At 42.1% G+C, this 23,845-nt stretch overlaps 1 protein-coding gene and 1 pseudogene across 1 annotated transcript in view; one reads left to right on the plus strand and one right to left on the minus strand.

Moving 5' to 3' along the window:
• Positions 1-13,515, plus strand: part of BUD13 (BUD13 homolog) — a 101,007-nt gene extending 87,492 nt beyond the window's left edge. The window contains exons 11-12 of the transcript XR_007410646.1: positions 12,470-12,521; positions 12,618-13,515. The gene's annotated coding sequence lies outside the window, so the exon portion shown is untranslated. The remainder of the gene's footprint in view (positions 1-12,469; positions 12,522-12,617) is intronic.
• On the minus strand, positions 5,001-5,169 carry LOC112671588 (small nucleolar RNA U3; annotated as a pseudogene).
• Positions 13,516-23,845: the final 10,330 nt, after the last annotated feature.

Here is a 23,845-nt window from a genome sequence, read left to right on the forward strand (position 1 = left end):
ATGAACAAAATGGAAATATCAATAAAGAGACAAAAAACCTAAAAGGAAACCAAAAGACAATTACGGAGCTGAAAATTATAATAATTAAAATGAAAAAATTCACCAGCGGGAATGAAAGGCAGATCTGAACAGGCAGAAGAGAGAATCCGTGAACTTGAAAATATGACAATTGGTATTATTGAATCTGAGGAACAGAAAGAAAAAATATTAAAGAAAAAGTGAACACTCTAAGGGATCTGTGGGACATCATCAAGCAGACCACCATATATTTTGTGGGAATCCCAGGAGAGGAGAGGGGGAAAGGAGCACAGAAAGTAAAGAAATTATGGATGAAAACTTTCCAAATTTGATGAAAGGCATGCTTATAAACATCCAAGAAGATCAATGGATTCCAAGTAAGATGAACCCAGAGAGATCCACACTGACATACATTATAACCAAACTTTGAAAAGACAATGAGAGAATCTTAAAAACAGCAAGAAGGAAGCAAATTGCTGCATATAAAGGATCTTTAATAAGATTGTCAGCATATTTCTCATCAAAAACTTTAGAGGTCAGAGGCAGTGGGCTCTGGATATATTCAAAGTGCTAAAGGAAAAAAACCTGTTAACCAAGAATCCTGTATCCTATATCTGATAAAACTGTCCTTCAAAATTGAGGGAGAAATTAAGACATTACAGATGAACAAAAGTTGAGAGAGTTCATGACCACTAGACTTGCACTGCAAGAAATGCTCAAGGCAGTCTTGTAAGATGAAATGAAAGGACGATCGACAGTAACTCAAAGCCAATTAGAGAAATAAAAATCTCAGTATATGTAAATACACTGACAGTTATGAAAACTGGTATTATTGTAACAATGGCTTATAACTGTTTTCTACCTGATTTAAGAGACTAATATACTTAAAGGAAAGATTAGTTTGTGTTTTGGGGCACACAATATATAATGCAATTGAGAACATCAGCAACTGAAAAGGGTGGGGGAAGAGCTGCAAAGGAGGCGAGTTTTTGTTGTTATTGAAGTTATGCTGGTATAAATTCAAATTAGAGTGTTATAACTTTAGAATATTAAGTATAATCCCTAGGATAGCCACAAAGAAAATAGCTATAGAATATGCACAAAAGGAAATAAGAAAATAATTTAAACATTTCATTACAAAAAAATCAACTAAATACAAAAGAAGTCAGTAGTACGGGAAATCAAGGACAAAAAAACCATAAAGCATATAGAAAACAAATAGCAAAATGGCAGAAGAAAGTCCCTCCACATTAGTAATTACTTTAACTATGAGTTGATTAAACTCACCAATCAAAAGACCATCCATTTGCAGAATGGATAAAAACACATGATCCACATTATATGCTGCCTATCTATAAGAGATTCACTTTACATCCAAAGACACAAACAGCTTGAAAGTGAAATGATATTCTATGCAAATAGTAACCAAATAGTAACTCATTCTATGAACCAAAAGAGACTAGGAATGGCTATATTATTTTCAGACAAAAGATCAAAAGAGGGTACAAGAGACAAAGACATTATATATAATAAAAGTTTTTTAAAAAAAGATTTTATTTATTTATTCATGAGAGACAAAGAGAGAGAGAGAGAACGAGAGAGAGAGAGAGAGAGAGAGAGAGGCAGAGACACAGGCAGAGGGAGAAGCAGGCTCCATGCAGGGAACCCAACACGGGACTCGATCCTGGGACTACAGGATCACACCTTGGGCTGAAAGCAGGCGCTAAACTGCTGAGCCTCTCAGGGATCCTCAATAAAAGTTTTAATATAGTGAGAAGATATAACAATTATAAACATTTACTCACCTAATGACAGACCATCAACATATATGAAGAGAACTGACTTAATTGGAGTGAGACACAGTTACACAAGAATAATTTGATACTTCAATAGTCTACTCAAAATAATGGATAAAACAGCCAGACAGAAGATAAGCAAGGAAGCAGAGGGCTTAACACAATGAACCTCTATCTTTATTAGACAAATACAGTGTACTCTACCCAATGACAGCATACACATTCTTCTCAAGTGCACATGGGACATTTTCCAGGATAGGTGGTATGTTAGGCCACAAATTAAGTCTCAGTAAATTTAAAAAGATGGGTATTATACAAAGTATCTTCTTTGACCACCGTAAGATGATGTTAGAATCAATAACAGAGGTAAAACTGGAAATTTTATGAAATTGTGGAAATTAAATAAAGATTTACGCAGCCAATGAATCAAAGAATAAATCACAAGGGAAATTAGAAAATATTTAGAGATGAGTGCACAAAAAGGCAATGCACAAAAACTTATGGGACACAGTACAAAGAATGCTAAGGGGGAAATTTATAGCTATAAATGCTTACATGAAAAAATAAGAATATCTCAAATCAACAACCTAACTTTACAACTTAAATAGCTAGCAAAAGAACAAGCTAAATCCAAAGTGCAGAAGGAAGGAAATAATAAAGATTAGAGTAGAAGTAAACAGCATAGAGAAGAGAAAAACAGAGAAAAATCAATGAACCCAAAAGTTGGTTCTTTGAAAAGTCAACAAAACTGACAAACTTTTAGCTAGGTGGACTAAGAAAAAAGAAAAGACTCAAATTCTTAAAATTAGAAATGAACGTGGGGGTTACCAGAGAGTACTATGAACAGTTGCACACCAACATTGGATAGCCTAGATGAAATGGAAAAAGTCCTAGAAGCACAAAGCCTACCAAGACTAAATCACAAACAGAAAATATAAATATACCTATAACTAGTGAGGAGATTGAAGCAGTAATAAAAAATTCCTTTTTTTTTTTAGTAATAAAAAATTTCCTGGCAGAGTAAAGCCATATGCCTAATGGCTTCACTGTTCATTCTACCAAACATTTAAAGAAGAACTAATACCAAACCCTGTTCAAACTTTTCTAAAAAATTTAAGAGGAAGGAACACTTTCTAATTCATTCTATGAACCCAGCATTATCCTGATACCAAAGCCGGAGATACTACGAGAAAACTTGTAGTATCTAAAGGATATCTTTTATGAACGTCAATGTAAAAATCCTCAACAAAATGCAAGCAAATCAAGTGCAGCAGCATATTAAAATGATTATACATCATGGCCATGTGGGACTTATTCCTGGAATACAAGGATGGCTCAACATACAAAAACCAATAAATGTAATACAGCACATTAAGACAATGAAGGAGAAAAACCCACATAATTATTTCAATTGATGCAGAAAAGGGATTCGACAAAATGTAACACTCTTTTATAATAAAAACACTAAAAAACTCTAGGAATAGAAGGAAGTTAGCTCAACATAGTAAAAAACATACATGAAAAAACTATAGTAAGCATACTCAATGATGAAAGAATAAAAGCCTCCCCTCTAAGATTGAGAACAATACAAGAATACCAGCTTTCAATACTGCTGCTCAGCATAGTATTGGAAATTCTAACCAGAGCAATTAGGTAAGGAAAAGTGTGAAAGTCACCCAAAGCAGAAAATAAGTAAAATTATCTCTGCACATTATATAATCTTATTTGTAGAAAACCTTAAAGATTGCACAAATAACTGTTAGAAATAATACATTTAGCAAAGTAGCAGAATATGAACCCAATAAGCAAAAATAAATTGAGGGTGCCTGGCTGGGTGGGTCGGTGGGGCATGCAACTCTTGATCTCAGGGTTGTGAGTTCAAGCCCCACACATGGACCCTACTTAGAAAAAAGTTGTGTTTCTATCCACTAACAATAAACAATCCTGAAAAGGAAATATAAAAACTATTCCATTTACAATAGCATCAAAAAGAATAAAATACTTAACTGAGGAAGTGAAAGACTTGTACAATGAAAAGTATAAAACATTGCTGAAAAATTGAAGAAGACATAGATAAATGGAGACACATCCCATGTTCATGGATTAATATTGTTAAAATCTTGATACTACCCAAACTGACTGACAGATTCAATGCAATGTCTATCAAAGTCCCAGTGATTTTTTTCAGAAATAAAATTCATATGGAAAATCAAGGGACCCCTAATAGTTAAAACAATCTTGAAGAATGAAACTGAAAGACTCACATTTCCTCATTTCAGAAGTTACTACAAAGCTACAGTGTAAGCTATATTATCAAAAACAGTGTGGTATTGGCATAAAGATAGACATATAAACCAGTGGAATAGAATAGAGCCCAGAAATAAACTCTTGAATATATGTTCAAATGATTTTTGTTAAGGGTGCCAAGACCATTCAATCTTGAATGACAATATTGAAGACAATCTTTCAACAAATGGTACTGGGAGAACCAGATAGTCACAGGCAAAATAATGAAGTTGGACCCTTACATAATGCTATATACAAAAATTAACTCAAAGTGTATCAAAGACCTGAGTGTAAGACCTAAAACAATAAAACTGGTAGAAGGAAACATAGGGCAAATGCTTCATTACTCTAGATTTGGCAATGATGTCTTGAAAATGATACCAAAGGCACAGGTGACAAAAGAAAAAATAGACAATTATAATTCATGAAAATTAAAAATTTGTTCACCAGAAGACGCTATCAGCAGAGTAAAAGGGCAGCCCACAGAATGGGAGAAAAATTTTGCAAATCATATATATGATAAAGGATTACTATCTAGAAGTATCTAGAGAATTCCTAAAACTCAACAACAGCAAAAGAACCTGATTCAAAATTAGGCAAAGGACTTGAATAGACATTGCTCCAAGGAAGAGATATAAGTGGCCAATAAGCCCATGAAGATGCTCAATTGTACTAATCAGTAGGAGAAATTCAAATAAAAACTATAATGTGGTACCACCTCACACCAAATAGGATGACTACCATAAAAAAATAAAAAAGAGAAAGAAAAAGAAAACAACATATTGATAAGGATGCAGAGAAATTGGGACTTTTGTGCACTGTTGGTGGGCATGTGAACTGGTATAGTCACTGAGTGTGGAAAAGAGTATAGCAGTTTCTCAAAAAATAAAAAATAAGATTACCATATGATCCAGCAATTCCACCTCTGGGTATACGCCCAAAAGAATTGAAAGCAGGGTCTGCCAGAGATTTTTTTTCTGCCTCCTCCTCATGGTTTTGGGTACTCTACACATTCAGAGAAACTTGTCTAGTAACAAACTATAGAAATGACCCCTGAAAGTACAGTCTTTGGAAGAGATATTTTGTATACCTGTGTTCATAGCAGCATTGTTCACAATAGCTAAAACATGGAAGCAACCCATGTGTCCATCAGCAGATGAATGGATTACCAAAATGTGGTATATACATACATGGAATATTATTCAGCCTTAAAAAGGAAGGAAATTCTGTGATATGCTACAACATGGATGAACTTTGGAGACACTGCTAAGCAAAACAAGCCAATCACAAAAAGAAAAATACTACATAATTTCACTTTTATGAAATACTTAGAGTTGTCAAAATCATAGAGACTGTAGAATGGTGGTTGCCAGGGACTGGAGAAAATGGAGTGTGTGTGTTTAATGGGTATTAGAGTTTCAGTTTTACATGATAAAGAGTTATGGAGATGTATGATGATGATGGTTGTACAGCATTATGAATGTATATGGTACCATTGAACTATACACTTGAAAATGGTTAAGGGGCGCCTGGGTGGCTCAGTGGTTGAATGCCTTGCCTTGGGTTCAGGGCGTGATCCTGGAGTCCCAGGATCGAGTCTCACATTGGGCTCCCTGCATGGAGCCTGCTTCTCCCTCTGCCTCTGCCTATGTCTCTGCCTCTGTCTGTGTGTCTTTCACGAATAAATAGATAAAAATCTTTAAAAAAATGGTTAAGATGGTTAAATTTTATACTATGTGTATTTTACTACAACAAAAAATTGAAAAAAAAAAAAAAAGGATGTAATCACACAATTGCTTACCCAGCAAAATACGCTGACCATCCACCATCTTCCAGGCACTGGGAATAAGAATGAAGAACCCAGACACCATTGCAGTTTCTCATGGCGTTTCCAATCTAGAGGGCATTGTAGATCATTACAATTAAGAGGCCTAAGTGCTAACTCCATGTAGCAATGAAAGTCAGAGGAGAAGCCCTTGATCCAGTTTAGGGTGTCAGGAAAGTTTTCTTGGAGCAAGTGGCAGTAAGCTGAGACAGGACAACAATTTGATTATACTTAGGATTTGGGCTGGGGAAGAGGGAAGGTGTTCTAGGAGAGAGTATGGAGTTGGACCCAGCTCTATGAAGAAGCCCTTCCTGTAATCTGCCTAAAACATGCCTTGGTCAAATTTTAAAGTTGGCCTTGAGCTCTAGTATATATATTTTGTGTCCTGAGAACTATTTGCCTAACTCAATGTGGTAATGATTTTTTCCTATGTTTTCTTCTAGAATTTTACAGATTTAGCCATATTTAGGTCTATGATTCATTTCAAATTAACTTTTTTTAAAAAAGATTTTTTAAAAAAGATTTTATTCATTCATGAGAGACACACAGAGAGATAGGCAGAGACATAACGCAGGCAGAGGGAGAAGCGGGCTCCATGCAGGGAGCCCGATGTGGGACTCGATCCTGGGACTCCAGGATCACGCCCTGGGCCAAAGGCAGGCGCTAAACCGCTGAGCCACCTGGGCTGCCCCTAAAAAAAGATTTTATGTATTTGAGAGAGAGAGAGAGAGAGAGAGAGAGAGAGCATGAGCAGGGGGAGGGGCAGAGGGAGAAGGACAAGCAGACTCCCTGCTGAGCAGGGAGGTGGATGTGGGGCTTGATCCCAGGACAATGAGATCATGACCAGCTGAAGGCAGATGCTTAACTGACTGAGCCATCCAGGCACCTCTCAAATTAACTTTTTTATATGGTGTAAGATATATATTTAGGTCCTTCCTTCTGCCCTTCCTTCCTTTCTCTGTTCCTTCTTTTTCTCCCCTCTTCCTCCCTCTTGCCCTTTCTTCCTGTCCTCCTACCTCAATATCCAATTGTCCAGCATGATTCATTGAAAAGACTTTCCTTTTCCCACTGAATTACCTTGGTAACTTTGTCAAAATCAGTCGACCATATGTTGGGCATATTTCTGGGCTCTTCTGTTCCACTGACTTATATGTCTATCCTTGCCCCAATACCATGTTGACACAATTGATTACTGTAACTTTGCAGTAGGTCTTGAAATCAAGTAGTGTAAGTACTCCAAATTCCACCCCCCCACCCCGATCTTCTGCATTTCTTTTAGGATTAGATAATCAGTTCTTTAAAAAAGCCTACTGGCCTTTTGATTAGGTATGCACTGAGAATCTATAAATCATTTGGGGGACGATTAACATCTTAGCAGTATTGAATATTCTAATCCATGGACTGTTGCATGTTTCTATTTATTTGGCCTCACATTATTTCTCTTAGCAATGTCACAGTTTTCAATGTGTAAGTCAAGTCTTATACATATTTTGTTAAATTTATCTATGAGGACTGTTTTCAGTTTACTATTTTTCAATTTCATTTTCCCATTGTTTGTTGCTAATATATAGAAATACAATTGTTTTAAAAATATATTTGCCTTCTATCATGTCTTTGTTAATCTTCTTTATTAGTTCTAGTAGTTCTTTTGTAGATTCTTTTGAATTTTTCTACAGAGACCATCTTGCTGTATAATAAAGACAGTTTTACCACTCATTTCAAATCTGAGTGCCTTTTATTCCTTTTTATTGTCTTATTGCCCTGGCTAGAACTGCCTGTATTATGTTGAATAGAAGTGTTGAGAACTGACATCCTTGCTTTGTACCTGATTTTAATGACAAATCATTCAATCTTTCATCACTAAGTATGACGTTAGCTGCAGGGGTTTAAGGTGCCCTTTATTGTATTAAGGGTTTTCTTTATTCCTAGTTTGTGGAGGGTTTAAAAAAATTACAAATAAGTGCTAACTTTTGTCAAATGAATTTTCTGCTTCTTTTGAGATGATCATATATTGCTTTTGTTTTTAGTTTTGTTAACATGGTGAATTTTATTGATTAGTTTTTGTTTCATATATTTTGATGTTATGTTATTAGGTGCACACATATTTAGGGATGTTTTTTTCTCTGGATAATTCACCTCTTTATCTTTATGAAATGTCTCTCTTTATTCTGGTAATAACCCTTGTTCTGCAAACTACTTTGTTTGATGTTAATAGAGCCATCTTCAGCTTTATTTTGAATAGAATTTACATGGTATACCCATTTCCATCCTTTTCTTTTAATCTATCTGTGTTTAATGTTTTAAGTGTCAGGTCTTGCTTTTTAATTGAGTTTGATGATCTCTGTCTTTTAATTTGATTGTATAGACTATTAACATTTAGTATAATTATCAACATGGTTGAGTTTAAATCTCTTTCTTTTCTATTTGTTTTGTTTTTAGTATCTGTTATTTGTCCCTACTTTTCTTTTTTAGATTGAGTTTTTAAAATATAACTAATTTCATTTGTGCTATTGAAAGCCAGTGCTTTTAATTACTATACTACCCTCTCTCTCACTAGGGCCTTCCAACAGAGCTCCAGGGCAAAGAGTGAGTTGCCTAGGTATATTATAAGGGAAATCATGCTTTAAAGATAGGTCTTGCATCTTGAGATAAATAGCTATTTTCTGGACCCAAAAGCCTGGTATAGTTTATAAGGCTTTTTTTTTTTTCCCACCTTTCTGTCTCCTGAGGCATCTCACCACCTCAACTTCTGGAAGTCTTCAGGATGGCATAAGCTGTGCCATCAATCAAAGCCAGAAGATGGGGATGTCTGGATGGCTCAGTGGTTGAGCATCTGCCTTTGGCTCAGGGCATGATCCCGGGTCTGGGGATCGAGTCTGGCATCAGGCTTCCTTGCATGGAGCCTGCTTCTCCCTTTGCCTAGATCTCTGCCTCTCTTTCTCTGTGTGTCTCTCATGAATAAATAAAAAAAAACTTTAAAAAAATCCCAAAACAACAAAGCCAGAGGATGAAACCTAAATGTGAGATCCCTAGAGCTTCTAAGCCCTGCCCTCCATTCTGAGGGGAAAAATCTCTTCCAAGTGATTGCCAGGGCAGTGGGTTCCAACACAATGAAAAGCCTCACCCTCTTGAGTAGCCACTCAGTGCTGGAAGATCCTGAAACATTCATTACTTCTTCAACTACTTGGGCAATTACAGTCTCGCAATATCTCTGTACTTTTATCATGCAATGTCCATAACTGATATATCAAGAATTAGGGCTGTAAAGAAGCAGGATGGACAGTTTCAGGTAGTGAACTATTTATCATAGAGATATTCAAGTCAGAGTTGGACAATCACTTTTCAGGGATTGTTGCTGAGTTTTCAACAGTTGAGACAGTGTGGTTCCGACTGACAGTAGACAGTCCTAGTAGTTCCAAATTTGCCTGAGCATCAGAATACCTAGGAAGTTGTGGGGTTTTTTTTTGCTCTAATTTTTATTTTCTTGAAGATAATATATGCACATAGTCAAATAATTCCAAAAGGCTTATAATAAAATACAGTAGTTTCCTTTCTCAGCTCTCTCCACTCTCCCCAGTCTCCTTCCCCAGAGGCATAATCTTTATTTTAATTCTTCCTTCTAGTATCTATACAAATCTCCATTACTCTAAATAACAAGTAAATACTAATACAAAGATGTTTTTAATTCATCACTTTTAAATATCCATTGATTTCTATTTATTGTAGATGAAGACTTAGTTATCTTAACTGCCCAATATAGCTGTATTTTCATTAAAAAATACCAATATTTAATAGTTACATTGTTATATGCATACAGATATTTTAACTTAATATTACAAATATTATGGGTTATAATTGAATATAATATTATATAGCGTACTTTATTTTCTTCCTTTTCATTTCCCCTGAAGTTAATAATTGTCTTTATTTCTAATTTGCTCAGTTTTATGTGTATTCATCAACAACTCCTCCTACACCTCTTAAAAGCCTCACTCTCATCAGGCAATATATTAGTTCCATCTGTTGTTTTTTTTTTTTTTAAATAGAGACATCCCTTCTGAAGACCTCCATTTTTCTTCTTCCTGGACTGATCACTTTCAAGGATTGCTGCACCCCTTTTATCCTGAGTCTTTCCATTGCTGCCGTTCTTGGTTTCCCTTGCCTCTCTTCTGAGCTGGATTCCTTGTTTCTAAATCTTATATCTTTTTCTCTCTTGCTTTTCTTCCTTGTTTTGGTAAAGTACATCTTCAAGTAGTCCCATTAGATTGATGGTGGAAATGCAATCATAAGGTAAAAACATTCCTATCTGTTAATTCATACTGATTGTTTTCTGTGTTGTGAACAGTTGTCATTCTAGGATCTTTTCTCACATCCATCCAGGAAATGCCTTCTGCTTCTATCTATGCCTTCCCCTTTCTTTGCCTATTCTATGTTTTGGTGGAAGATATGCTCTGTAGCCTTATGAAAAAATATAGAACAGAGATAAACTTTAGAGACTTTGCGAAATTGAAAATTCTAATATTCTACTTCATACCAGATGATAGTTTGGCTGGGTATAGAATTTATGGTGGCCTTTAATGTCATTCACCAATATTCCTAGTTCTCTATTTTGTAGGCACAAGGTAGAATTGTATACCTTCATCTTCTTGATGTTAGCATTGTGATGTGATTTGCTTTAGACAACAAAATGTGATTCAATATACAAGTTATTCCTTGGACAGAAGACTCTAAAAGAAGGTGTATAATTCACTATGTTTTTTTCTCTGCTACTCTGACTGATACATTTGAGATGCTGCAGGCTCTCTCAGCCTGGGTTCCTAAGTGAGAATGACTTGGGAGATATGTTTCCCCACATGCAGATAAGCAAGAAATAAAACTTTTATTATTTTAAGCCATTGAAATTTAGAGGTTGTTTGCTGTCACATCATAATCTAGCACATCCTGATAGATCAAGATTGATTTCTAGAAATGCAGTACTAGTAAAACAAAAAGTCTATCATAGGTGGCCTGCCTAGGACTATTTAGTGAGCTATAAGAAAACTTTGTTAGTGGTTGTGAAGGTGGCAATGTACATTATGCAGTGGGAAATATTTAATAACATAGTCTGGGAGTCAGATCACATTCTTAAATTCAAACTCAAGATGAAAATATGAGGAAACAGTGTATGTTAGCATGTTTGGTTATTATTGACTATGTTAGACAAAATTGTAAGATAGTATGTTTATAGAAGAATTGGCCAATATGTGAGTAGAAATAAAAGTGAATAGAGAGTCCAAAATTCAGAGCCTTGAAATATTTGGAAGAGCCACTTAATTTTGGAGTCCAAATAGTAGGAGATAAAATTAAGAAAACTTGGGTGACAAAGACCACTTAAAATTTATTCTTGTAGCGTGAGTCAAAATAAGGGAATGACTTTCACTCCTACTGTTAAAAACTGACTAAATTAAGATGCTTCAGATAAAGATCCTTTGAGGCTGTAGTATCTAGTTACTCTTTTCATAAGACAAATGTTTGAAGGAAGGAAAAGAAACTAAGACTGTTACTTTCTCATATAACCCTGATAGGCCTAAGGTACACTGATCTTTAGAAGAAAAGAAAAAATATGGACATGAGAAACCAAAGACATAACTGTGGGAACTGTATCTCTAAAATAAATGTGGGCTGGATTCTGTTGCTGACAGAATCAAATAGGTAAAGAGATAAGATATTGAGAGAGATGTATTGCCAAAAGAACCATCAGTCTGTATTGAGAAAGATTATTCAAGGACCCAAAATGACCCTATCTAGCAGTAGCAAGTGATCTGATAAAGGAACTCCACCCTCAAGGAGACCATATTCCCTCACATTTACTTCATACATATATGAAGGCCAAGGAGAGTAATCGAAAAGAAAGAATTTCCTAGGGAAAAGAGCCAAGAACAATGGAGTACAATGGCAAAGGAGCTACTTCCAAGGAGCAAAATGAGAGCCTAATCTAGCAATATCCATATTCTAGAATGAGACTCTCAAAATGTCTGCACAGCAGGATTTCAGAATTGCAATGAGTGAGTGTCTTCTATTTTTATTCTTTTTCTTTCTGAATGGGACTGGCCCTGTGGTTATCATATCTCTGTTCCACCACTGTAGATTGAGCATATGAAGCAGAAAACATATTTTTACTTTATACGTCTCCAGATTAAGAGGAGAGCCACATCTGGATCTAATGGAGACACTGACACATCATCCAGGGAGATTGTACTTCGTGTTTGTTGCTATGACTAGATGGAACTTTTGGGTTGTTGCATTTGGGGAGAGGATGTTTATGTTCCTCTGGTGAGAAGAATAAGATACATATTTAGTGACTGAAGGATGGATTAGTGATTATATATATCTAGGACTCTCTGCATGCAGGGAAGTTTGCACTTCTTTCACTTTTTGAAGTTAGACAAGTCCTTGTAACTAACTATGGCCAAGGAAATGTGAGCAGAAGTGATGCGTGTCACTTCCTGATAGAATTTTTTTAAAGAGCTGTTAACTCATTTGTCATGTTCCCTTTTCTACCCAGAAACAGCTGGAGACCCTAACAGCCAAGGACCCTGCTGACCTGAGATACACAGGTAGCATCTAAGATTTTGGAGTTGTCTGTTACTGAAGCATAATCAAGCCCATCCTGACTGATACAGAATTCTAATTTGTAAATGGTTTTCTTTCAGGATGTGAAACACAATGCTCCCTTGCCTTCTTGAATTTAGTATTACTGTTGAGAAGACCACTCCAGTTTCTGATACATTGATGGTAACCTCTCCCTTTTTTTTCTTTTGAATTTTATTTTATTTTAGTGTTCTGCAATTTCATAATGATATGTCTTAGCATGAATTTATTTCATTGATCGTACTTTGGCACATGGTGAACCCTTCCAGTCTGGAAATTCATGCTCTTTGGTTTTGGGAAAGTTTCATGAACTATTTTATTGAAGATTTTTTTTCTTGATCTCTTGTAATTTCATATTGAATCTTCTCAACTTGTGTTCTAATTTTCTTATTTTTTCCTCTCCTATTTTCTATTCATTTTGCTCCCCTCTGCTGCTGGCTTTGCAAAATGATTGCACAGGTCAGGCTATAAAATAGGCCATCTGGCCTCCCTCCCATTTTCTGGGACCTCCACACTGCTTCAGCTGCCCTAGTTTCTTCCCCCTTCCCTGTCCTCAAGGCTAGGAAGGATGAGAATCTGCACTGAAGGACTGTTGTCCACTCGTCCCCAGGGATCTACTCTACTCCCCTCCCTGGGAAGGCCTGTGAACTCAGGTCTTGAACCTGTGTGTTCATGCTCTTCAGTGCTTAATGCACCTGCCTCACAGGTGTCCCTGGGTTGCACTTGACCCTCACATCTGGGGGCTGGGACAATATAGAATGTTCCTGGGTGGGATCCCTGGGTGGCGCAGCGGTTTGGCGCCTGCCTTTGGCCCAGGGCGCGATCCTGGAGACCCGGGATCGAATCCCACGTTGGGCTCCCAGTGCATGGAGCCTGCTTCTCCCTCTGCCTGTGTCTCTGCCTCTTTCTCTCTCTCTGTCTCTCTGTTACTATCATAAATAAATAAAAATTAAAAAAAAAAAAAAGAATGTTCCTGGGTATCCCCATCTTTCTCCTTCAGGCTCCTTGGTTTCTTACCCTTGTACATATCTGATGGCAGGCATTGATCCCTCCCCAGAAAAGTGTTCATATGTGCATAAACTGGTTTCACATTTAATTTCCAGGAGTTCAAGGGTTTTCTGAAACCCTTTCATGGGCCATCCTAGGAATCCACAGGTCTGTGATTATAAACCCCTGAGCCAAGTGTGAGACAAGCCTGGATTGCAGCATGTATGCTCTGTTCCCAGTGGCCCACTGGGGCAGGACCTCTAGTAGGTCCTTGATCAGGAAATGTGCGTCCTGTGTCTGCCACATGGCAGGTGTCACTCCTACACTGTGGGTACAGCAGTGGAGCAGCAAAGTCCTGGCCTGCGGTGAGCTTGCCTTCTATGGGGAGACAAACAAGTGAATATGTATCTCTATTATAGTGTCAGAACTGCTAAGAGGTGGGCAGTGGTGAGATCATTTAGAAACTTGCAGATCATGGTAAGAGCTTCTGACTTTGTCTAGATCATGATAGGAAGCCACTGCACAGACAGCGATAAGATCAGATTCTAGAAGTTTGCTCTGTGCAGAAATGACTGGGGGGGTGACAGTGGAAATAGTGAATTTACAGAGCTTAGGCCACTCACTTGGGCTCAAAGGCTGGGCATTCCAGGCCAGAGGGCATCTCACCCAGCCCTGCCTTTGAGAAGTAGGACGCTCTGGGTGATGGCTGTCCTTACTCTGTTCTAGTTCTCAGAGCACCTGCCACCTTCTCTCCTCTTAATGACCTCCTCACTTCTCAGGAAAATGGCACCAGGGTACCCAGACTGGCCTTCTGTCCCTCTCCCCTGGTTTCTTCCTGTGGTCCTTGCTGCCTTTCCCTGGGGGCTACAATCTGTTTCCCTTGGACCTAGCTCTGTGCCAAGAATGCAGCGAGCACCCAATCTGTGATTCTTGATTGGATGGTGGGCATGAGGAGAAGTGTGAGCTGAAGATGATGGTGTTTGCATATCATACCCACAGGTGCATATAAGCCTTGTGCATATTGGGGGGGGCATAACTGGGACCCAGTGTGTGAGTGGAGGGTGATGCTCTGTACCTGTTGCAGCTCTTGTGGGTTCACCCTGGTGGATCTCTGAGCCCCAGGTTGGGAAAGGGGCATGCCCTCTAGGGCCCCTGGGCAGGTGCAGACCCTGGACACCCTGGGCTGGGAAGGCCCAGGTGATGCCTGGCAACACTATGGTGGGCCATGAGTCTGGCTTCCAAGTTCATGCTGCCACTACACACAGTAGTGATATTCCTGGAAGCTGGTGGCTCAGCGATCATTGCAAGATGCTGATAAGCAGTTCTGAGAGGGCGTGGATCGGGAGATGAAGGGGAAGGATTTCTTTTGTTTGTTGCCATCCCCTTCTCTCTGTCTCCTCCCAGGAGGAAGAAGGAAGTATAGGCTGCCTGCCCCCTCAGCTGCCTCATCAGCATGCAGGGCCTGCTGTTGCAGAGAGGGTCCTTGCTGGCTTTGTGCCTTCAAGGTTATGGTCAAGGCGGCTTTGGCAAAAGATCAGAGAGGGGTGGGTGTTGGCCAGGTTCCTCCAGGCCCCACTGTGGAAGAGGGTCTGGGAGGACACCTGGCCTTCCGGTGCCTTCTTGTACATGCGTGTCTCCCCACTGCACCCTGGGCTGAGGAGGAGAGGTAGAGGGACTTAATTCCTTCCAAAAACCTCATGTGCCTTCCAAGTGCCAATCCCTGTGCTTGGCTCTCAAGTCCTTCCTGCCCAGCGGAGGAACTAGACCAGAAAAAAAAAGGAATGTAACAGTGTGGCAAGAGTGGCTGTAATGTAGAAAAATTACTGGGGGACCCCAGGCATGGAAGCACTTGTACTTGTTTTATTAGTATGTGTGTGTGGGATCCTGCTCAGGGAAGATGTGTGGAATTTTCCAGGTGTAAAGGAAACACACACACAGACCCAAGGGTATGTGAATGCAGGTGTGGGGCTTGGGACTGAGAAGGCGTTGGATGTGGTGGGCAGGAGAGGCCATGGTAGAGGCTGCACATAGCGGAGGACAGGGAGGAACAGATGGAGATGAGTGGGACTGAAGAGGGTGGAAGGTGTCCAGATGGTGGCAGGCATTTCCCACAGGACTTGGGAGTTTTGTCTTGCCCTGAGGGCCCCACATCTTACATGTTGGGAAAGAGTGTTGTGGTAAAACTTGCGTTTTTAGAGAGCTCTTTGGCTTCTTTGAGGAAGATGGGCTGGAAGGAGAAAATTGGCAGAAGGGAGACCAGGCAGGGGTCTCTTTTGTGTTCTGGACAATGGGGGTCAAGGTCTTGAAGAAAACAATGTCCGGAGGTGCCAGGAGCTAGACATGGCAGGACTGTTGCATCTGGCTGTGGGGCCAGACAACTGGACACTGGGGGGACTGGCAGGATTTTCCCTGGGTGCCAGGGTGGATGGTGGGCTCATCAACCAGCAGAGGAAGAAGAATAGAAGATTTCAGGAAGATTGACAGGGAACCCAGCTTTGGACATGATGAGTCAGAATATGTAGGCACATGTGACCAGCAGGCAGTGAGAAATGCAGGTCCAGATTTTGGGAGAGAGGTCTGGCCAGAAACAAGAGTTTGGTAAAAAAAGCAGTGCCTGAGGTGGGATGCAGGTGAGCTCACCAGGGAAGGAGCCAGGGAAGAGGAGAAGGAAGGAAGTGAGCATGGAAGTTGCTGCCTGGGAACACTACCATTTGAGTGGTAAAGAAAGGAGTCCTGGCAGTAGGCAGAGGTAAGGTCAGAGAAGCAGAAAGACAACCTGGGGAGCACAGGTCATGGGGCCAAGAGAGAGTTTTAGAAGATGCCACTGGAGCCCAACACAACAGAAAGGCTAAGTGAGAAAGAAGGCAACCAAGTAATTGTTTCTGGCAATTCTGTGGTCTTTGAGACCTCTAGGATTTTTAAATATTTGGGTTGTGAGGGACTGAGGGGTACATTCTGTTTGTTCCCAGGGGGCACACTCTGTTGTTGGCTACTCACTCCCACCAAGACATATATCTGAGCCCCGAGCGACATGGAGGATAGTGAGAAAGAGCTACTTCTTGAGAAACTTTATACAGGATTGGGGTGTGTGAAGCTGCTCTGCTGGGATGTGCCTAAAAGGATTAGTCAGAAAGTGGGGACGGAAGTGGGGCAGAGCCTGCTGTGGCTCACCAGTCCTTGGCCGCCCCTCCCGGGGCCACACACGCCTGGACTGCCAGCCTCCCTTGCAGTGAGATGTGGGTCCTGTCATCCCCAGGCTACTGACTTATGAGCAGAGGCGATGAGCACTTCCAGCCATGGCCCTTTAGAACCTTCCTTGTGCAGTCCTCACCCCTTTCCTCCATTTACCATAGAATGGAGAGGACTCTGGAGTCCTAAAGGAGGGTGGAGCCACAAGGTGGAAGGAGATTCTGTTTATGAATGACTGTGTGGGCTGACTCCCCATTGGACTGTACTGTGAGCAAGAGATAAACTTTTATTGTGTTCAGTCAATGAGATTTAGGTACTTATCTGGACAGTAGCTAGTGTCACCTTAACAAATGTGGGGATTTTTGTTCCCCCTTGCTGCCTGCAGATGTGGCATGTCAAAGCTTGAGAGCAGTGCTGGCCCTGGAGGAAGTGGAGGGAAGGAGCTCTGGCCCCAGGGACTGGCCAGTGGGGAGGCAGGCTGGAAAAGGGGTCGTACCACCTGGCAGAGGGCGTGGTGCTGGGTGGAGGCTTGGCGGCAGCTGATTGACCCTGTGCTTTGTACTTGAGCTCACGTTATATACTTCCTGGGGGATGGCCAGAGATACCACCGTCCTCTAGGGACAGCCACTGCAGATACAGTGGGGCAGAAATGCAGGTTATTACTCTGGCACTATGCCTTTGCAGTAAGTGCCTAGTAGAATAGTGCCCGGTGTCTAGCGAATGCCTCCTCAGCCTAGAGAGTTCTGGCTCTGCGACTGGTGTGACCAGAGAAAACAGGCAACATGTCCTGCACGTCTGCTGAGTCTATGCCTTCTTTTCCCAGGTGCAGTGCAGGATACACTCTAGAACTTGAGGTGAGGCGGACTTGGGGTGTCTGGCTTCCCTTCCACATTGTATGCAGAGCAGGAAATCTACACAGTGTGATGTTAAGGACTCCAAAGCTGGCTTTAAGTTAGGCCAGGAATGCTAAATTTGTGTTAGTGTCATCACACTGGCTACAACTTGGTTTTCAATCTCCCCAGCCAGGGTTCTCAAAATTAGAGAATTGACACTGATTATAAAAAAAAAACAAAAGAGAGCTAGTACTTATATTACCGATACTTAGACAACTCTTGTTACATTTTTGGTTTATAGCCTTCTAGCCTTTTCTTCTGCTGTGCACACACCCACATATATTACACACCTTGAATAATTATATATACAATATATTTATGCTACATATGGGATATATTATATACATACATAAAATATACATATATTATATACATACATATTATATACATACATAAAGAACTAAAAGGAATGAATTCACACTGGACATATTGCCTTTTGCACTAAAACCACAAGATTATTTTTTATGTACTAAATATTACTTTGCAATATTTCATATGGCTTATTTAACCAATCCCTTACTGTTGAGCAATGGATGGTTCCCAGTTTTTGCTGTTATCAACAGCTCTGAGGTAAATGTTTACGATTATACATTAATGATTATTTTTTTGGATAAACTCCTACATATGAAATTTTTGCATCCAAAAGTAAGACAAATTCTAAAACTGTTGTTATGTGCAAACTGGCCTCCAGAAAGCCTGTGCTAAGTTACACTTCTGTCAGCGGTGGAGGAGATATGCGTTTATTCACACCCTTCTTGGGACTGGGTGGTATTATTTCCCCAGGGCTCCTTCCATACCTGGGCTATACCATGGGAGGGAAAGCAAGGCTTGTCTTGTGCTCCTCAAGTCTGCTCTTCCCTGGGAATGGCTGCACTTTGGTGAGATGGACCAAGCTCAGGTGGGAGCATTGGCAGGGGGAGCGGATGGCTGGTTGGTGGTGTACTCAGAAGAGAGAGGCCTGGGCATCTCTCTGGAGCATCTGACTACCCTGTTTGAGGTCTGGCCATGGAGCTCTGGTGGTATGGGCTTGTAGCCTTGTTCTGGGCATATGGGATGGGCCAAAAGAATGCCAGAGATGGGTCTGGGAGACAAAGTGATGAGGGTGGAGCAAAGGTGGACACCACCAGTCATTGGCTCCAGGGGCTGTAACAAAAGCAAATATTTGGAGGTTGGGATTGCTTAGCTTTCTCCTTGGAATCAGCAGACTCTCGGAGGCTGGGATTAATTTGAAGAAATTTACTAGCAGAGTTTGTGGCAGATAAAACAGTTTGCTTATTTCACACTTGTATGGCCACCTGCTAGGAACTGTTTGTTCAGTTTCGGATTCTTTAATTAAAATCAACATAAAACAGATTGAAAACATCCCAAGAAGGGGATGCTTGATTTGCTGGAGGATATTGCAGAAAGATGGAGCAAAGTGGTTCAAAAAGCGTTTCGTCACCAAGCAAGCAGGCGGGTGGGAACGTGCAGCTCTGGTACATGTGGGGTTTGAGCATGCACACGCGTGTGTGCAAGTGGCTGTCAGGAGGTGTAGGGAACTTACACAAGTCTTCTTCCCATTCTGGGCATTTTCCATGGTGGTGGTGGACTCGGTGGAAAAATGGGGTCCTTCTGGCTTCCACCACTTGGAAAAGGTCAGCTCCAGATTTTTTCTTCCAATAAATACTCATTGAATCCCTCTCTGTCAGAAGTTGTGAACAACATGCAGTCTCTGACCAGAAGAAACTCGGAGTCCTATGAGGGAGACAGGAAAATGAAATAGAAGTTATAACCCAGGGTGTGCTATGTGCTACCAAAATGCTGGGTGCTAGGGGAGCCTAGAGAGGGAGCATCTCCCCCAGAACTGTGAGAGTGGTGATGGGACTCAGGTCAGACTCCTGAGAAGAAATGACCTGACCTCAGATTCAGGCTAAAATGATATATCCATTAGCTATTACCATGCTATACTGTAATATCTCAGTGGCATATAACAATTACTACTTAATTTAGTTCATGTACCTGTGAGTTGGCTGAGGGCTGGCCGATCTTGGCTGGACTTGCCTGGTGGCTCTCCTGATCTAGGCTTTTTCTTGGGGGTCAGCTGATGTAGGCTGGGCCCAATTAGGCAGCTCTATCCCGTGAATCTTCTCTCCTTCTCCTGGGACCAACAGGCATGGTCTCTAATGGTGACAGGAAAAGCATGAGATGGTAAGCCCAAGCACAGATACGCTTTTCAAATCTTTGGTTATGACCTTCCCACTAAAGTTCCATGGATCAAAGCTTCTCATGTATGTCCAAACCCAACGTCAAGAGGCAGGTAAAAGTATTCTATCCTTTGAGTGAAATAATGTCCTCCACCTCTTCAGAATGGTGGCTGTGAATGTAATCTCCCACACATGGGATGGATGTGAGTGGATGTTATAGGATAAGGGAACAGCAGGCACAGGATGGTGCATGGAAACTATCTGGTAGGAGCATAGAATATGCAGGACTCGAGGTTCCTGAGAAAGCTTGCAGGAGGAGATGAGGAAGGGTCTTATCTGTCAGCAAAGGCTTCAGATTTTATCCCCAGGGCAGTGAGGAAGTACTGATGGGTTTCCAGCAGGGCAATGACATAGTTAGATTGTACTGTAGGGTGATCACTCTGGCTTCAGAGCAGAGAACAGAATGCAGGGAACAGAGTGGGAAACACAGGAGAGCAGTTAGGAGACCTTGAGTCACCCAGCCTCCTCTGAGAGGTGATCTCATAATCAGAAGACTCGGATCAGAAGCCTCCTGTTTTTATAAAGGTTTTTCTAAATGCTCACCACGCTTTAACTTTCATCTGCTGTGAAGGCAGATGGAGTCGGCTGAACTGGGTGAGCAAGTAAGGAGGCTTGTGGGTCCTGATGCATCCCACCCACCCTGGCCTTGACTCAGTACAGGTGGTCCCCCGAATCTCTCCATCATCTTTCAGCAGACCCTACCGGCTTCCGGGAAGACAGAAGCTAGAGGTCCCTACCCTTGTAGGAATCACTTAGTTTGCCTTGACATAGTCTGCCTGCACTGTCATCCTTTCCTTTTGGGGCCAAGTGTCCCTGATACTCTGCAGGCACAGCTGGGCATAGGTCCTACCTGCTGGAGATTTGGGGCCCCAGGGCACTGTGGGAAGGCCAGCCACGTAGGCTTAGCCTGGTGCCCATTTTCAGGCACCCGGTGTTAACTCCTGATTTTATTTAGCTAGCCACTTTGTATTTTGCACCCCATACCTAAATGCCCTGTTGTAGTAGAAAAAGCACTGTATTCAGGATCCAGAGACCCGAGTTTGGGTCTCATTTCAACTCACAGCAAGTCCTGTAATCTTGAACAAGCCACCAGAGCCCTCTGGACTTTGGTTTCCTCCTTGTTGTTTTATCTGAGCTGGTAAAGTTATGAACTGAGGTCAGATGAAGGTGCAGAAGCTACTGGTAGACCACTCATCTCTCAATTCTCTGCCCAGCACACTACTAACCCTAATATCCCTGGATGTCAACTGAAAAAGAGGGCTCAAGCAGACCTCTGGTGAAGCTCTCACTGCCTTACTTAGACACGGCTTCCCTAGCATGGATGCCTCTTGTCAATGCACCTCCATCTCCCAGCCCCAGCCCCTGGCACAGCACTGGCGGTAAACAGTGTCGGAGAAATGAACATTAATTCTTGCTAGCTTGATCTGGCCTGGCAAATTCAACCTCTCTGCTTGTTCCTTCTTCCCTGAAGATATTCCCAGCTTGTAGCCCCCCAGACCACCTCTCCCTCCTCTCCCACCCTCTCTCCTCCCTGGGACTGCCATCTCTGGAGGTGTATAGCTGTCCATAGCTACAGGTCTCTAGCCTCCCCTCCAAGGCCCCCGAGGGTGAGGACTGTCATCACTCTGTCCCATCCATACCTCTCACTAGTGCTTGGGATCAGGTGTCATGTCCAGAGTGCATGAGTTGTGCTGTTGATGACTCCATGTCTTAGTCTCCTAGGGTTGTCATAACGAAATACCAGAGACCGAGGGGTGGCTTCAACAACAGACATTTATTCTTCACAGTTCTGGAACCTGGAAGTCTGAGATCAGTGTGCCCATGGATGCAGTATCTCTTCTTATATGGGTACTAATCCCATCAGGAGGGTCCCCATCGTCATGACCCCATCTGAATCTAGTCACCTGAAGGTCCTACCTCTCCACTGAGGGTGGGGTGGGTAGGGCTTCCCACCCATGAATTTGGGGAGGAGGAGAGACTATTGAGCCCATAACATCCAGGCAGCCCCATGTTTGGACTCCTCTGTCCCTCCCATGTCAGCTAATCAGCTTTACAAAGCACTGGGTGCCAGGAGCACAGTAGACAGGTCACAAGTTTGTGGCTGAAGCCTGTAATAAGGAGATCCCAACACCGCCCATCACTGGCTGGATAGCCTGGGGACTCACTGACAATGAGTTCAGTTTCCACACCTGGGATGCGGGGATGGTTTCACCACTGCTGCCAACCGTGCCTTTGCAAGCAGCCCTTGTGTGGAAGGCACTGTGCGTGCTAGGTATCAAATCATCATCATCACATCATTATGGCGCTGGAGTTGCCAGTCCTTGAGAGCCTGTCATGGTCCAGACAGAGTTGACTCTTTGTGGGTATTACCTCATTAACCCGCACACATTCCTGCAAGGCCTGTCTTCTTGTTCCTAGGTACCTCCTGCCTGCTTTGGAGGCTGCTGTGAGGAGCAAGGGAAATGATGCGTGTGTATCTGGATGTTAATCATTACTAGGGTTAGGGGAGGGCAGGCAGGAAGATAGGGAGGAAGGGCTGGATGGGCCCTCCCACCTCATTTTAGGAGAAGCAGCTCAGATAAGAGAAAGTGGCTTGGATTCTGGATTTGAAGACAGGATGTTTGAAAACCAACTAAAACCAACTATGCCACTGTGAGGATTGGGGCAAGATACTTAGCTGCTCTGAGCCCTAGTTCCCTCACCTGAGAAAATGGGGTGAGGATTGGGGCAAGATACTTAGCTGCTCTGAGCTCTAGTTCCCTCACCTGAGAAAATGGGGTAAGATTCCCCACCTTAAAGATTAAATGAGATAAGGAATAAATACAAAGCAGCCAGCAGGAAGCATAGAGTGCACCATATACCATATAGATTGTGAAGTGGCAGGTAGCCCAGCTCACACAGGATGTCCTCAAAACATGAAGCTTGCTTTCCTGGATTTATTTTTATTCAATCATCATCAAATGGGTTTTCAGGGTAGGCCAAGAGGGTTCTCATCATCCAGAGGAGAAACTGAGTCTCAGAAATGTCAAGTGACAGGCCCAAGGCCATACACTGAGCAAATCACAAGGTGGTTCCTGACCCCCGCTTGCCTGACACTGGGCTCTGCTCATCCCCAGTATCAGCGGCCTACCTGGCCTAGCTGCCTGCCTCCCTGCCATCTTTGTGTGCGGCTCCAGGCCTGGGGCCATGGCTGGGCCACCATGGCGTCTGGTGGCTGGCCTGAGCCCTCTGTCTTCTCCTCTGCCTCCCATCATTGGCTCCCCAGAGTCCAGTTCTCAGCTGAGGGGCCCACTGCAGTGAATCAGCCTCCTTTGTGGCGTTGATTAGAGGCCTCCTCCTACAAACATCAAAGCTTCAATTAACATGGGCCGCTTGCAACCCTCTTGCAAAACTCTGATAAGAATAGAATTTTCTCTTGGAAAATGGATTTTTATTTAGTTGTGTGTACTGTTGGTTAAATGACCTACTCTATACACTGGCGCTGAGATTCCGGGGACAATTAGGGGGCTCGTCAGGAACTGGTTATCTGAAGGAAACAGGCGCCGGGCTGTTTAGCTGTCTAATATCCTGACAGGGGGTGGGGGGCAGAGGCAAATTAAAAAAAGCCTTCTCTCCTTCTCCAGACAGGGGCTGTTGAGGGTGGTTTGCTGAGTTGGGGCTTGGTTGGGGGAGGCAGAGAAGTCCTAGCTCATGCTCTCCTGGGGGTGTGGCTGGGTTGGGGGCCCCCAGGCTTGTATCCAGACTGCCGTGTGTCTGTGTGTGTACATGTATGTGTGCAGGAGTTCTGGATGCTGCTGAGAGCAGAGCCTGGCCTCTTTCACGGAGGCCTGGGGAGGATGGCTGGGTGGCTAGGGAGGGGTCAGAGCCTCAGGAACACAGCAGGGATGAGGGTACCCAATCTGAGGAGAATGGGAGGAAGGTCAATGGGCCCCTTGGTTTTTCAATGATCACTCCTCCTATTAAACTTGGCCTTCTCCA

This window comes from Canis lupus, chromosome 5, assembly GCF_003254725.2.
Source record: "Canis lupus dingo isolate Sandy chromosome 5, ASM325472v2, whole genome shotgun sequence".
Classification (NCBI taxonomy): domain Eukaryota; kingdom Metazoa; phylum Chordata; class Mammalia; order Carnivora; family Canidae; genus Canis; species Canis lupus.